The 15,111-nt window shown below is 40.6% G+C and overlaps 1 protein-coding gene across 1 annotated transcript in view; it reads right to left on the bottom strand.

Annotated features, from left to right (window-relative positions):
• Positions 1 to 5,502, bottom strand: part of LOC117417223 (myomegalin-like) — an 81,685-nt gene extending 76,183 nt beyond the window's left edge. Inside the window, exon 1 of the mRNA XM_059034815.1 lies at positions 5,088 to 5,502. The gene's annotated coding sequence lies outside the window, so the exon portion shown is untranslated. The remainder of the gene's footprint in view (positions 1 to 5,087) is intronic.
• Between the last annotated feature and the right edge of the window lie 9,609 nt (positions 5,503 to 15,111).

Consider the following 15,111-nt stretch of genomic DNA (forward strand, 5'->3'; position numbering starts at 1 on the left):
TTTGCGCTGCACTGGTTCTGTGACTGCACTGCTACAGCTACGCTCCACACCGTTGCAAGCTACGTGCTGTTCCTGGTTGCAAGCAGCCCAGACACAGTCACACAGCCCAGTACCTTGGTGCTTTGCCCTCGGTATTTGGTGCTTGGTGCTTTGGCGCCTTAGTGTCTAGGCCTCGATGCCCGCGTACCCTCGGGTCCTCAGTGCCTCAGAGCCTCGGTGCCGCAGTGCTTCAGTGCCCTCCCCTCGGTACACTAAAGCCTCAACACCTCTGTGCCTCGGCGCACTCGGTGTTCAAGTGCTTCCCGACATCAGTGGCTTCGTGCCTCGGTGCTCTATAACCTCGGTGCATCGGTGCTTCGGCATCCTCCGTGCCTTGGTGCTTCGACACCCTCAGTGCCTCGAGGACTCCACGCCTCGGCGCTTCAACGCCTATGAGGCTTGTAAGCTCTGCAGATCATTACCCTCGGTGCCCCAACGCCCCATAGCCCTTAGTACCTCGGTGCTTCGACACCCTCTGTGCCTCGAGGACAATATGCCTTGCCGCTTCAACGCCTTCGAGGCTTGTACCTCTGCGCATCGGTGCCCCGACACCCCATAGCCTCGATACCTCTGTGTTTCAACACCCTCGGTGCCTCGAGGACTATACGCCTCAGCGCTTCGATGCTTCAAGGTCTTTTATGCCTTGCGCTCCAGTACCCTCGAGACCATCGGGTCCCTTGTGCTCCATAGCCTCGGTACCTCAGTGCTTCGCACCCTCGGTACCTCGAGGACTCGGCGCTCGACGCCTCCATCTCTCCACAGCTCCCTGCAGCGGTGTCCTCTGTGTTTCTCAGCACCCGCGACCCCAGTACCCCGGAGCCTCTGTGCTTTGACACCCTTGGTGCCCCTGGGCCTCGACGCCTCGATGCATTGACGACCTCGGTCACAAGTCACATATTGCATCAGCGCACTCGATCCCCTCGAGGGTTTCGTGCTGCGGTGCTTATAGCCTGGACGCTTCAGTGCTTCAGCTCCGTTGACGCTCAAGAGCTTTGACGCCTCAATGCTTCGGCATTCGGTGGCCCAATGTCGAATTTTCACCGGTGCACATCCTGCAGGCGGAATCTGCCCCCACAGGACAAACACACTCTGTGTGTCAAGTGCCTGGGCAGAGAACACGCCTCTGCTGCCTTGGCAGACAGGGCGTTCTGTACTATTTGCGCCGGATCCAAGGAGAAAACCTTACACAATAGAATGGCGCAATTCACAGGCGCAATTCAAATTATAAAGGTGGTATTGTTTTAATTATGTGATTTACTGTTTGTGATTAGTACCAGGTGAGTGTGGTTAAACTGAATAGAGGCTGACTTTGCAATTTGATTGGTTTACACACAGCTTTTATCTATCTAGTTAGTATAATAAACAGCTAGCCTATTTGTGCGCCAGCACGAAGCACTAGCCAACCAAAGAGCCTCATTAACAAAGTTAAGCTAAGTTTAGCTGTGGGAGTCCAGCGAGGAGAGACCTGCGAGGAAAGGCTGATGGAGAAATTCCAAACCTACCAGCGCTCTGGAAGACGCCAACTACTAGACAGGTCTGTACCCTCCTTCCACCGCTCCTGCTCCCACTACTACTGTACCCATCTGTCTCACCTGTCCTGCTATGACTGTCTCTCACATCCCTGTTATTCTGTCCTCTCCCCCCTCCCACTCTCTCCCCTCCCGCACTCTCTCTGGTGCCCTCTGGAACTGTCACTCTTCTGTCTTTGCCTCCCACCTCTCTCTCGATTTCCTTGCTCTCACTGAAACCTGGGTCTCCCCTGATAACACTGTAACTCCTGCTGCCCTGTCCTCTCTCTACATCCTGTCCCATACTCCGTGTCTCACTGGACAGGGAGCTGGGACTGGTCTTCTCCTCTCTCCCTCCTTACTCTTTTCTGTCCCCTCTGACCTCTCCTCACTCTCTGTTAACACCTTTGAATTCCACGCTGTCCAACTAACCTCTCCCTGTCAACTCTTGTTAATTGTACTGTACCGTCCCCCTGGACCTCTCACTCACTTTCTCGATGAACTCGACTATCTCCTTTCCTCCCTCCCTTCTCTGTCTACCCCAACTGTCCTGTTAGGTTATTTCAATATCCATCTCTCCAACCCCACCCACTCTGCCGGATTCCTTCCTCTCCTTCCTTCTTCAACTTCTCTCTCTCTCCATCTCCTCCTACCCACAAAGCTGGCCGTCAACTGGGCCTCACCTTCTCCGGGGCCTGCTGCCCCTCCACTCTCTCTGTCACTCCTCTGGACCTCTCTGATCACTATTTCATCTATTTTTCTCTGTCTCTCCCCACTCTCCCTACTCCACATACCCCCACTGTCACCTCCAGCCGTAACCTCCGCTCTCTGATATCCACAAACTCTTTAACACCTCTCCCTCCCCCCCACCCACTTCCGCTCCAACCCCAACACCCTCTGTCTCCCCTACTAACTCACCCCCCTTCTCCTCCTTCTCTCCCCTCTCAGACTCTGACCTCTCCTCCCTCCTCCACAAACCCACCATGTGCGACCTGGACCCCCTCCTCACTCACCTCTTTCAAGCTGCTGTTCCTGCTCTACTCCCCTTCATCTCCTTCCTTCTCAACACCTCTCCTCTGGCCTCTTTCCCTCTGCCTTCAAACAAGCCTCTATCACCCCCCTCCTCAAAAAAATAAATAAATAAATAAATAAATAAATAAATAAATAAATAAATAAATAATATTCACTTCTAAAGCACATGTGGTGCAGTTATTCAGAGCTGGCGCTTCAGGCTGTCTGGACTGAAACTTCAACTGATCAGTACAGTATAGTCTTAGCAATGAGTGTTTGTCTGGAATTGACTGTTATTATTAAGGGCATCTGATGGTATACATGCCAGTATTGGAGTGTGGTCTAACTAAAAGAAAAATCACTGCTAAAGGTGCAGTACCCTCAAAACATCTGGGGCTTGATAGCTTTAAATATAAATGTCCATGTTTGGTTTGGTAGTAACAGCGACTTGATGAGACATATTGTAGATTTTGTTCTGTGTATATACTGGTCTGTGAATCGTTATTTCTGGTATTATAGTGTATATGGATTCCATCTGCATACATTCATGCATGCATTTGGTAAACACATTAATAACTTAACTAATTTCAGAGCCAAGATAGATCCTTTTGGAAATTTAGACGTGATTGATAGGTTTTCTACAGCAAAATGTTTAGGTTCTCTCACTATGGAGTGCTTTCTTATTTTCTTAAACCCAAGTTGACCAAATTCATCAGAGACTGTGGTTAATTACACCACTATAAATACTCCCCTCTGTATATGTCTGCCTCTGTAAAACACTAAATCATGGCTAAGTATCTACATAGGGCAGCAACCATAGAGTATTGCAGTCTATTGTACTGGCTTTCCTTTATGACCATTTAACAAACTGAATCTTAAGGTAAAATCAAAGCAGATAATGATCGCTGCAGTTTGACATCTGCCAAGTCAAAAGCAACACTTCCCCTGTTATACATAATCAGTCCATTAAGAAGTTAATAATCTCTCAAGTAGAGAGCATCAGCATGATGCTGCAAATGATGCTCCACGACATTTACCCCACAACATATAAGAATAGTGTACAGCTTCAATACAGGGCTTTTTAGAAGTAAAATAGTGACTTGCAAAACACGCCCAATAACAAGGACCACCAATAGCTGAACTGTCATAGTGATTCAAGCAGTAGCTATGCTGGTTTAATTAATCCCTTTGCTTAACATTCTAAAATCAACTGACAGTGGTCTGCAGTTATCAGCAGACTTAAATAATTGTATGTAAATCTGTGTTGAAAATCAGCTTATTATTTAACTCTCTTTCTGATCACCACCTCACCAGCATTTGCTGGGCAGGGTAGTGTATAAACAGGTCATTTTGGAATTATACTTTCCCACTCAATCTCTATTCAATTTAAATAGTTTACAGAATTTAATAATCACTAACGTTGCCACCTCGATCCAGCTCTGCTCTAGACTCCAATAGATTATTCAGTGTAGTTGGCGAGTTACTTTATAATAAGTACCCTATTAATAAAGGGTAAATTATGAGCCGTTCAGTAAACCAAGCAAACAAACAAACAACATCTAATATAATTCAGAATATTCAGAAATGAAAGTATTTAATTATGCGTATTTTACACTTTAATTCTGAGGCGTCAGTCGCATTGTTTGTTAGCATGGTTCATTGAAGCTATTGTGGGCTACGACTGTTGTTGGAGTGTTCATTCCGCTCTGTGTTGATTTCCTTTCTGGATAGCAGAACAAGTGCAGTCTACTGTTTTGTGTAAAAAGACAGCTCACACCTAGACACTGAAACTAACTGAAAAGATGGCAGCAATTTGAGCACACGGTTACAACAATTGTACAGTAGATTCCACGGAACGTAAAAATAGGATTTAACACTCGGATGAAGAATATAAACAGACTTTGCAACAACCTCGGAGCTTTAGCTGTTATTTAGTAATGCATAGCCATGCAGAGACGTGCCAAATCAATCAATCAATACATACATCATCATCATCATCATCATCATCATCATCATCATCATCATCATCATCATCATCATCATAATAATAATAATACTTGTGTCTCATTAAACGAAAATGGCTAGGTATAGTAATTTACTGCATATCGTGTATTGTGCCTCACTCCCGCAGTATCGTTTAGAAATAGCACAGAATAAAATCTACTGGAAACCCTTTCATATTGAATCTTTTAAACTGAGCAGGCATTAGGGCCCTGAAGATGTCTGCCCCATTCAAAGGTATCCCTTACTGAGAAGGCATGCTGATGTACGTGGAATAGGAATATTCATGCACATAATTATTGCTGTTAGTGCATAGTAAAAACAGTGACACACACACACACACACACACACACACACACACACACACACACACACACACACACACACACACACACACAAATAAACATTAATAAAACAAACAACAATAATATCAATAAAAGATGTATGTACTGATCCAGGAATTCAAGAGAACATTTTCGAATATACTTTCCCTGATAAATCTGAAGTCGAATCATGAATTTATTTTACCTTTCTGTAATTCCGCAGGACTGCTGTTGCGTGAGAGCCCGATCTATGTAAATATAAATATTGGGTAACCTTGAAGGATACCCCGATCCCTCGTATCATCCAGCCATTAATCCACTGATAAGTTACTGTTGCAGAGAAAGCATTGTTTTGTTCCAACTGATAATTTCATTGAAGAGGCCGCATAATGCTGCCTGGTCTAGACTGGATGCGTAGCTCACTTCATTGTTAAAGAACCCCAGCCCCCCTATCTTAATTACGCATGCAGCCCCGTTTCAATTCACACGCGTCTGTCAGTTTTCAGGTTTGACCTATTGCCTCTGAAAATCACAGCAATCTCTTACGGCCGTGGATGTGCAGGGCTGCAGGGCATTAGCTCCTGTAGTCTACTGTCTGTACAGCTCCAGAATCTGCAACTCGGTATGTTCATTTCTGCAGCCACTTACAATCTAGCATCGCCTTGCAGTCGTGCTAATAGTGGGCCACCAATGTGAAAACATTGAGAAAAACGGTGACCTGCGTATTTAACCAATTGTGCATGTACTGTGGTGTTTGTTATGTTCTTTGTCCTGATGAAGATATCTGGTAGATCGAAACGTTGATCTTGGGTATAATAAAATATAAACACTTTGGAGCATAATATGTAAGTGTGCGGTACTGTGTTTGTTTAAATCCAATATAATGAAACACAGCAAGGTCACATTAATAGGAAACCATACAAATATAGATCACATGACTGTATGTCATCATTCCTAGGTAAATATCAGCTCAAAGGAGACACATATTTATTATGAAGTGCTGTGTAGTGGAGATTTATAAAGAGGATTATTTTGATGTGATGACGTCAATACAAGTGCTAGAAAAGATCGATAGCCCAGAGAATAAATGTATCAGTATCTCTCAGGCAAAATGTATCCATTTGTTAGTTACCTGAACCAGATACAAACCCACAGATTCAAAACTTACATCCATATAAAGCTTTACTATCTCCCTCTTACGATTAACCAAGCAAATATTTGTGCAACACAACCAGAGATCTCTGCAGTATATATTGGAATAAATACATTTAGCTTTGGTTGAGTGACACATCTATTTTATATAGTCGTTTATATAGTCGTCAAAGCTATACTACTTTTCTCTTTGCTGGCATGTTGTTGGGTTTAAGATCAACACATATCATGTAAACAGCCATCTTATTAATATTATGTCAGTCTATAAGGGCAACTCTGGATAATAAGCAGGATATATATATATATATATATATATATATATATATATATATATATATATATATATATATATATATATATATATATATATATATCAGAGAGTTCAAGAAAAAGCTGGGATTTTTAGTGTATTTTTCAAGGAGACCTGTCATTTAAACCCAGAACACAATGAGGATGGTGTTAAATGACCTCAGTTAACAATTGAACTCAACTATACTAGACTATATTGGACTAAATGGCACCCAATTGTACCAGTACTTGCATCATCTTGTATTTGCATCTAACTCCATATTCTGCCGTATTCTACTGCTGCTCTTAATTATAACTGTTTCCTGTGTCTTGTACTTGATTTTACCCTTAAAGTTATCCATGTTCACGCTTTTTGTAATTGCTCTTATTTGAAATCATTATTATCCATTTATTATACTTACTACATGCTCTTAATGGAATCTACTCTTCTAAGCAAATATCTTTACTATAAGTTAACTGCTCTTAGTCGAACTCGCTCTTAAATGTAATTATTTACTGAATTCTTTATTTTGCTCTTATTTTAATTTCATCTTATTTTCTACTGATTTTACTGTACCTTATAACTGCTCTTATCTGTAATGTGATATTTTGTAATGTGATATTGTGTAATGTGACATTTTGCAATGTGATACTTTGTAGTGTGGTATTTTGTAACAGCTGTAAGTCGCCCTGGATATGGATAAGGGTGCCTGCTAAGAAATAAATAATAATAGATAATATGTACGAGTGTAAAAAGAGAAAACAACTTGTTTTTTTCTATTTCGTTTTTTCATAAAAACAAAAATCGACCCGTTTTTCATTTTCCAATTTCTGAGTTTAAAGTACAAAAACTGATTTAGGTTTGTTTCCCATTTTTCATATTGCTTTTGTAAAAAAGTATTCAAAATGGAATAATCTAATACAAAAATAAATAATAGGCCATTAAAAAAAAAAAAGTAGTACTGATGCTGCTCTACTCATATCGAATGTGTCTCGTTGTTATGACATCAGTGTGGCATAGTGGTCAGGGGCTCTGGACTCTTGACCGGAGGGTCGTGGGTTCAATCCCAGGTGGGGGGACACTGCTGCTGTACCCTTAAGCAAGGTACTTTACCTCGATTACTCCAGTAAAAACCCAACTGTATAAATGGGTAATTGTATGTAAAAATAATGTGATATCTTGTAACAAGTGTAAGTCGCCGTGGATAAGAGCGTCTGCTAAGAAATAAATAATAATGATGTTTTCTGCATCAATACATTGATATCTATATCTATGGAGATGCACCCCCCCCCCCCCCCCCCCCCCCCCCCCCCCAAGTGAAACAAATTGGGTACCACTGAAAGGGGAGCTCTAAACATACGTGAGCATCCTGGACAAATGTGCTATGATAATATAATCCAGTTAAGTTTATAAAGCCGGATATAAATATTATATCAACCGTAAATGAATTAATAAATAATGTTGGTAAACAGACAGAACACTTCCACGACAATAACCACAGGCCCGAAATTATCTCATCGTAATAACAGCGGGACACGGAGAGTTGGCCGTGTCTGACCTTTTTTTTAAAGGTCCTGAAGGAGCTACATAATTTTTAAGATATTAAATGTTGTGGAGTGTTTTCATGCTGCAGTGGGAGGTTCTTTTGTAACAGAATATGGAGAAGGGTGGGGGTGAATTCTGTTTACAGTTTCGCACTCTATCGCAGTTCCGTCTTTTGTAAGAGCTGCAAACCGCAGGGAGAGGACATGTTAGCATCTTACAGAGCTTGCCATAGGATCACTAAAGGGGTCTGGCACGCTTGTTTGAATAGGTCTGTCCCTCTTCCGATACGTTCGTATATCTATCATTGTTTAAGTGTGTACCTGTTAGAGAAGCATTAACATATTTCCTGCGAAGTATTGTCTCTCCAGATATCTGCTTGAATAAAGACTACCTTCTTTATCACCGACTCTTGGAGATTGATTTCATTTTCCGTCCCTGCAGTCTGTTATTTATTTTTGTATTAGATTATTCAATTTCGAATACTTCGTTACAAAAAGCAATATGAAAAATGGGAAAACAAGTCTGAATCATTTTTTGTATTTTAAACTGAGAAATTGGAAAATGAAAAACGGGTCGATTTTTGTTTTTAAGAAAAAACGAAATAGAAAAAGGAGTCGTTTTCTGGTTTTCCGATTTAGAATGCAAAAAAGATTGGCCGGAATGTACACAGACCCTAGAGACCCAGTATTGTTATATAACTGTACCAGCAGTCTATTCTAAATGAGCAGCTTCATCAGTGCCCACGGGGAATGTTAATGAAGGGTTTTGCTTATGGGATATTTTCACAGGTTTGACATAAACTCGAGTTGCTGATAGTTCCTGGTGGCGACTCAAAAAGATTTTCAGGAGACACGCATTTAAAGAGGCAACGTACTGCTGTAACTCACAAACATAGCCTTGTAAAACAAATCACCTGTTAGAGGAAGCTTTCCAAACGGCTGCCAGTGTCTCTGATTTAGAGAAACAATCACACTGAAAAATCAGGGCTCAGTTCCAGAATTTGATCTTGAGCTTCCTTGTAGTGCTCTGCCACCGAGCTCCCTTGCTGGTCACTCCTTTATTGGACAGTTCTAGTGCTGTCTCCCTTCCTGACAATTTTAGGTTGTTATCAACTGAGATAATAGAGACAAACCATATAACTCAGGTTAGTATGGGGGATGGAACATGTAATCCAAGAATTAGACTGTCTCACTCAATCCAAGAAGCTGAAGAAAATAATATAAACAATAAATACATTGATCAAATAATAAATGAGCACAGTGTTCCTGTGCAGCCCTCCTTGTATAACCCATCATTCAATGTATATCTTATTTTGACGTATTCACTCTGATTTATTGTTACCACATTAGAAACTCCATACTGCAGTCACACAGTTATAAGACAAAATAAGTATCAAGTTCTTCTTGAACATCATTCCCTACCCAATACTAATTAACTAATACCTCTGTAGAACTGTGCTGCTTGAATGTCCAAAGTTTTCCAATCAGCAGTCAGCATACTGTGGTTCTTCTATCATAATCTGCATGAAAATAATAGACTGTGTAGAGCAGGGCTTCCCAACCCTAGTCCTGGGGACCTATGGGTTTCATTCCAACTGAGCTCTCAATTACTTAACTAGACCCTTAATTGAACTGGCAATTTGCTTAATTAAACATTTTACTTGTTTTCAGCTCTTAAACAGTTGCAGTTTTTAAGTTAACTGTAACATTTTATAAGTAATCTATTTTATAAGGTCTAAATAAGCAATTATTAGTTCAATTAAGGGTCTAGTTAAGTAACTGAGAGCTCAATTAGAATGAAAACCAGAAGACACATGGGGTCCCCAGGACCAGGGTTGGGAAGCCCTGGTATAGAGGGTACCTGAGAGACATTTTAGGTTCAGCTGACAGATATCTATAGTGCACTACACATGTCGAATACAATAATTGTCTTCACATTTGCAAACCAAAATTTGGCAGCAAACAGTTTCTAAATCTGTATAGACTAACCCAATATAAACCTTTGCATACAGTCAGGGTTACCCAGGATTACCACATATTTTTTAAAGTAAGAAAGATGAAAGTCTATTAGTTTTTAAATGGTATAGCTGGGTGACTCACAAGGTTTCTGTAGGTCAACCATTGTATTGAAGAAGTCTGGCAATGTTGATAATGTTGTTTTTCTGAATTTTGCAGCTTCATGCTTTCAGAGCACCACCTTGTGGTCAAGCCTAACATTGCCTCTATAGGTACTGTTAAGAGCAGAGTCACTGTAGGGTTAAGAAACCAAGACCAGCAGGTTACAGATATAAATAAATACAAACGAACAGTTCAAATAGAATAGTACAAATAAATAGAAACCTATTCCCACAAATCATCAGCTGTGATGCACGTTTCTTTGTCTCACCAGTACCTAGACAGGTACCAATACTGTGCCAATCTATTTTCCATTGACAGAAAGAGACTAGTTTTGGAAAATGGGTTTATAACAAAAATAAGTTACACCAGAAATGTTTTTTTTTTTCTTACCCACATTCCAAGGACTGCTTAGTTGATACACCTCGTGGTTATACACACACAAAACATATTAAAATTATAATGCCTAAAGTGAAAAGTGGGCATCCGGTCCATTAGACATCTTGGAAACATTACAACTGTAACAGGGTACATGGCAAAAGGAATTTGTATACAGCATGATTGTGATTCAAGCCTTACGTAACTTATGTAACCCTTTTTTGTATTTAGGGCAAGGGATACTTCTGAAAGAAGGAAAGGTTTATGTCATGGGCTTTGTAACATAAATGGACATTTAAGAACAACACAGATGTTAATGGTACAAAATCATGCATCATTCTCATTGTGATTTGGTTCCAATCAAATCTGTTTGGGCATCCAGAGTTCAAACGGGTTTGGGAATTTTAGAATGGAATGTACCCTCCCCCCATTTAAAATAAACACATTACCCTTGATAGGATTAGCCAATCAAACCTCTTTCATCGCCAGTTGCTTCTCAGTCTTTCTGCGCTGCATGGAAGTGTCATAACAAACTGTGATATTTCAATTCTTTGAAAGGTAGATGTTAATATTTTGCCTTATTTGGTTCATTACCATTCCTCAGTTTCCGTGGAAACTCTGCTGGGAATAGGTCACATGACACAGGCTGGAGCCAGCCTGGCAGAGAGCTCACAAAGGGAAATGCATTGCATTCCTCAGCTCTCCCTTCAGAGAATCTTTTGCTCTGGACTGAAACAAATATCGATACTGCAGATGTTAATACACAGCATGACAGTCATTACCAGGTCACTGCATGATTTTTACACTGACATGCTTGGTCTAGCCCAGCAATAATTACTTCTATATGGCTTAAAAGCCTATATTTTTGTTTAGCATCACTTCCTTAACTTCCAACACTCATACATTCTGCTGTAGGTTTTATATTGTAAAACACAAAGCCAAGTAGACAAAGGCTTCATCAGTATTCAACACTGCTTTCCAGGACAAGTCCTAAGAGCTTAAAGGGCCTGTATCATGAACTGTAGTTAATACAGGTGTCAGTATCATGAAAAAGCCAGGCACCATGACATCCATCCGCAGTATGTACAGTACAGTAGAATATCATATCAGAATCATACATGAATATTACAAGAATGACCCCTGTGGTGTACACTGTATACAATATTGAATAGGACATACAATGTAAATGTATGTATCTCCAAAGATTGAAAAGGTTTATCCCAAGGAGTTTTTTTTTTGTTTTTTTCTTCTTTCTTTTTATCAGTCAGTCAAAACCTTTTTTTTTTTATCCAGATGAGTCAATTGAGAACAAATTCTCATTTATAATGATGGCCTGGCAAGAGGTTCACACCACCACAGCAAACAACATAAAACACAATACAAAAGGAGTACAAAAACCACATAATCAATCATAAAACATAAAACCTAAAATATAAAACTCAGCAGCAACTTAGTAGGCACAGATGTCAGTCAGCAGTGAGTCGACCCTACGGCTAAAGCAACCTCTGATATGAATCATTTTTATTTTAACTTTTGTTGAAATCCATTCCAGTCATTGGAAACTCACTCCAGTCCTTCCTTTAAAGTCCTATATGCATTGGTTTGGGGTCAGTTTTAGGTAACAGACCTTGGGGTTTGCGTGGGATTCCGGCTGACCAAAGACGATTGTGGCTGGTGTACTGGGATGTGGGTTAAGTCTTATGTCTGTGTGAATGAAAACACATATTTTTAAAAGTTTGTGATGGCGCTGTTTCTTACTTTCATTCATTACAAAAATTGGCAGCCGCTTTTTTCAACAGGATTTATTTCAACAGGATTTATTTCAACACTTGTTAGTTTTCAACACTGTGGCGGTGTGGCAGAGCTAAAGCCCTGAATAATGGGTTGGCAGGGAGGGGGTTAAATTTCTCCCTGTCAAAACATGTGGGAATGTGGCTGGAGCCATGAATTGAATAAATTACTAAATGAAAAATGAAGGCTCCAGGCACAGGTGTATAAATAGGGTGATCATGGGTGTTAGTAATGGTTAGAGTTGATGTTAGTGAGCTGTGACGTCACGTCTCGTTTGTTTGTTTGTAAACCTTTTGTTTTGGCCCTTGTGCAGTTTATTTTGTAAATGTGTTTTGTTCTGTTTAATGTTTAGTGTTTTGCTTCTGCATTGTATTTGTTATTAAAGTGTACCTTTGCGTCTGAGTCTCCCTTCCTGGTACATAACAGTAATGTCAGTGATGCTGTCCTGTCACACACGCACACACGCACACACACACGCACACACACACACACACACACTGACACACGCACGCACACGCACACACACACGCACACGCACACACACACTCACACTCACTCACACACACACACACACACTCACACACACACACACACGCACACGCACACACTCACACTCACACACACACTCACACACAAACACACACACACACTCAGAAACACACACACAAACTCACACAAACACACACACAGAAACACACACACACACACGCACACACGGACACACACACACACACACACTCACACACACGCACAGAAACACACACACACACACGCACAAACGCACACACGCACACACGCACACGCACACACACTGTGGTTCCCAGTACAGTACATTATTATTGGTTGAGTCATAGTGTTAATTTAACCTCTCCCTAATGTGTGGTAGAAACTGACTGCACTACTGGAGGACAAGTGGGTTACAAGAAAAAGAAAACATGCATAACCCACAATCCAAAGACTGCTTGTTATGCCAGTTGATGCAGCTCGTGGTTAACACACGCAAAACATATTACAATTGTAATGCTTGAAGTGGGTACATGGACCATTAGACATCTCAGAAACATTGCACAACTGTAGCTGGGTGCATGGCAAAAGGAATCTGTATGCAGCTTTATCAAGCCTTATGTAACCTTAACCCGTTTTGTTTTTAGGTCAAGGGAATACTTCTGTAAGCAGGAAAGCTTGTTGTCATTGGCTTTCTGCACTGACTAATAAAGGATCTGATGGATAGAGTGAGTTTGGTTTACATGGTGACAGATGGGCGCTCGTTGGGAGGGGTAGTTTGGGTTAGGGGGTGAAACTCTTACTGTGAGAAAGATTTGATGGATACATACTGTAGCAGTAGGGGAGATCTTTTTAACATGAACATTATTTATTTGTAAAACAAAAGAACATACAGAGTAAAAAACACAAGAAGCTTGTAATAAAATAAATAGTAGATCTTCTTAGATATTCCAATACAGGCTTTTATTATCCCATGGGCAGGTACAGTACTTGATCTACATTTGTTTCTTTGTAAAAATACCGGTACACAGAGAAAGTAAAAGCATAATTTAAAAACATCTCAATGCTGTGTTAGTTTCACAGCACGTTATTTCTGTATTTATGGGAACAGAACATTATGTCTAGATTGCAATCTATTTTGATAATCTGGTAATGTTGTTGGAGAAGCTCTGCAGGGTGTACCAGTAAGTGAAACAGTGTTATTGCCTAGAAACACTACAAATGGATTACATTACTGGCACCCAAGTAATTAAAATACATGACTAACAGATTTAAATAGGAATCATCCACACAAATTAATGGTTGTAATATAGCTCTGATGCTGTGAAAGAAGCGCTTTTTGGCTCTGCATCTTTGATGCCCTGCTTAGATCTGTCTCTCTGAGGTGCGTTCAGTCGTCTCTCAAGAAAATAAAAGAAATAGACACACAGCCAGTGCAATAAAACAGAAGAGGGATAGTATAACTTAGAGTACTCTGCATTGTCAAGAAGAGCAAAGGCAAGGTATTTGTAACTAAAATAAAGCACTCCATTGCTTGATGGATGGCCGTCTTCTCCGTGCCTGGCTGTCAGGGGTTGAACTAATCATGGCTCTAGAAGACCTTTCATTAACAGACGCAATTGTTTGTTCAGGAAGAAATGTATGCAGAACGGTTAGGGGGCGAGCAATGTTTATTTATAACATTCACTGTGTGCCGCCTGTGGCAAGCTTGAAGGCTAGCAAGAGCAAACATTAAAACAAGAAGAGACATATAGGAAAATTGCATTTTATATGTTGTATATATAAACTCATGGCTGTGGGAAGAGTGAAGGAGACTGTACTGTATTTTCATGGTAAACATGCGGAAAAAAATTCTTCTGCTTACCATATTCATATAGAAATATATGTTATTTGTTATGACAATTTTTATTATTTTTATTATTAAACTGGCTTTAAAATGACACTAACATTTTTTCTTTTTTTTTTTGTCAAGGGCAATCTCCACATGGAATAAAATGAGGTCAAAGTTGATAAAATAGTTACCTTGTTTTTTTTTTTACCTCCTATGCAAATGTTTCCACCATGTTGGACATGAGTTACACATCTCTTCTTTTGCAGGCACACAACAGCTACCCTCAAATCCTTTTTCACATATCATCAACCGGGAATGCAGAAAGCATCTCAGAAAGCAGAATGTGGTCCCCTTAGGCAGGGATGACCCACAGCGGATGCTCAGGTTTGAAACATGTAGCTTCATCAGGACTGAGAACCATGAGATGGCTGCCCAGTGTGTAATGTGAAGTTGCCTCTGTTGTACTCTTCAAGCCAAATTTTGGATTTATAAGAAGTATTTTATGGGAGCTTGTGCACTAATTCATATTCACTCTTTACAGTACAACTAGCCTCCACTTGGGAAAACAGACTTTCACTCTCATGAAAGCTAAAAAAAGTGTAGTGACTCTTCAGTACTCTCATTC

Source organism: Acipenser ruthenus, chromosome 12 (assembly GCF_902713425.1).
Source record: "Acipenser ruthenus chromosome 12, fAciRut3.2 maternal haplotype, whole genome shotgun sequence".
NCBI lineage: Eukaryota > Metazoa > Chordata > Actinopteri > Acipenseriformes > Acipenseridae > Acipenser > Acipenser ruthenus.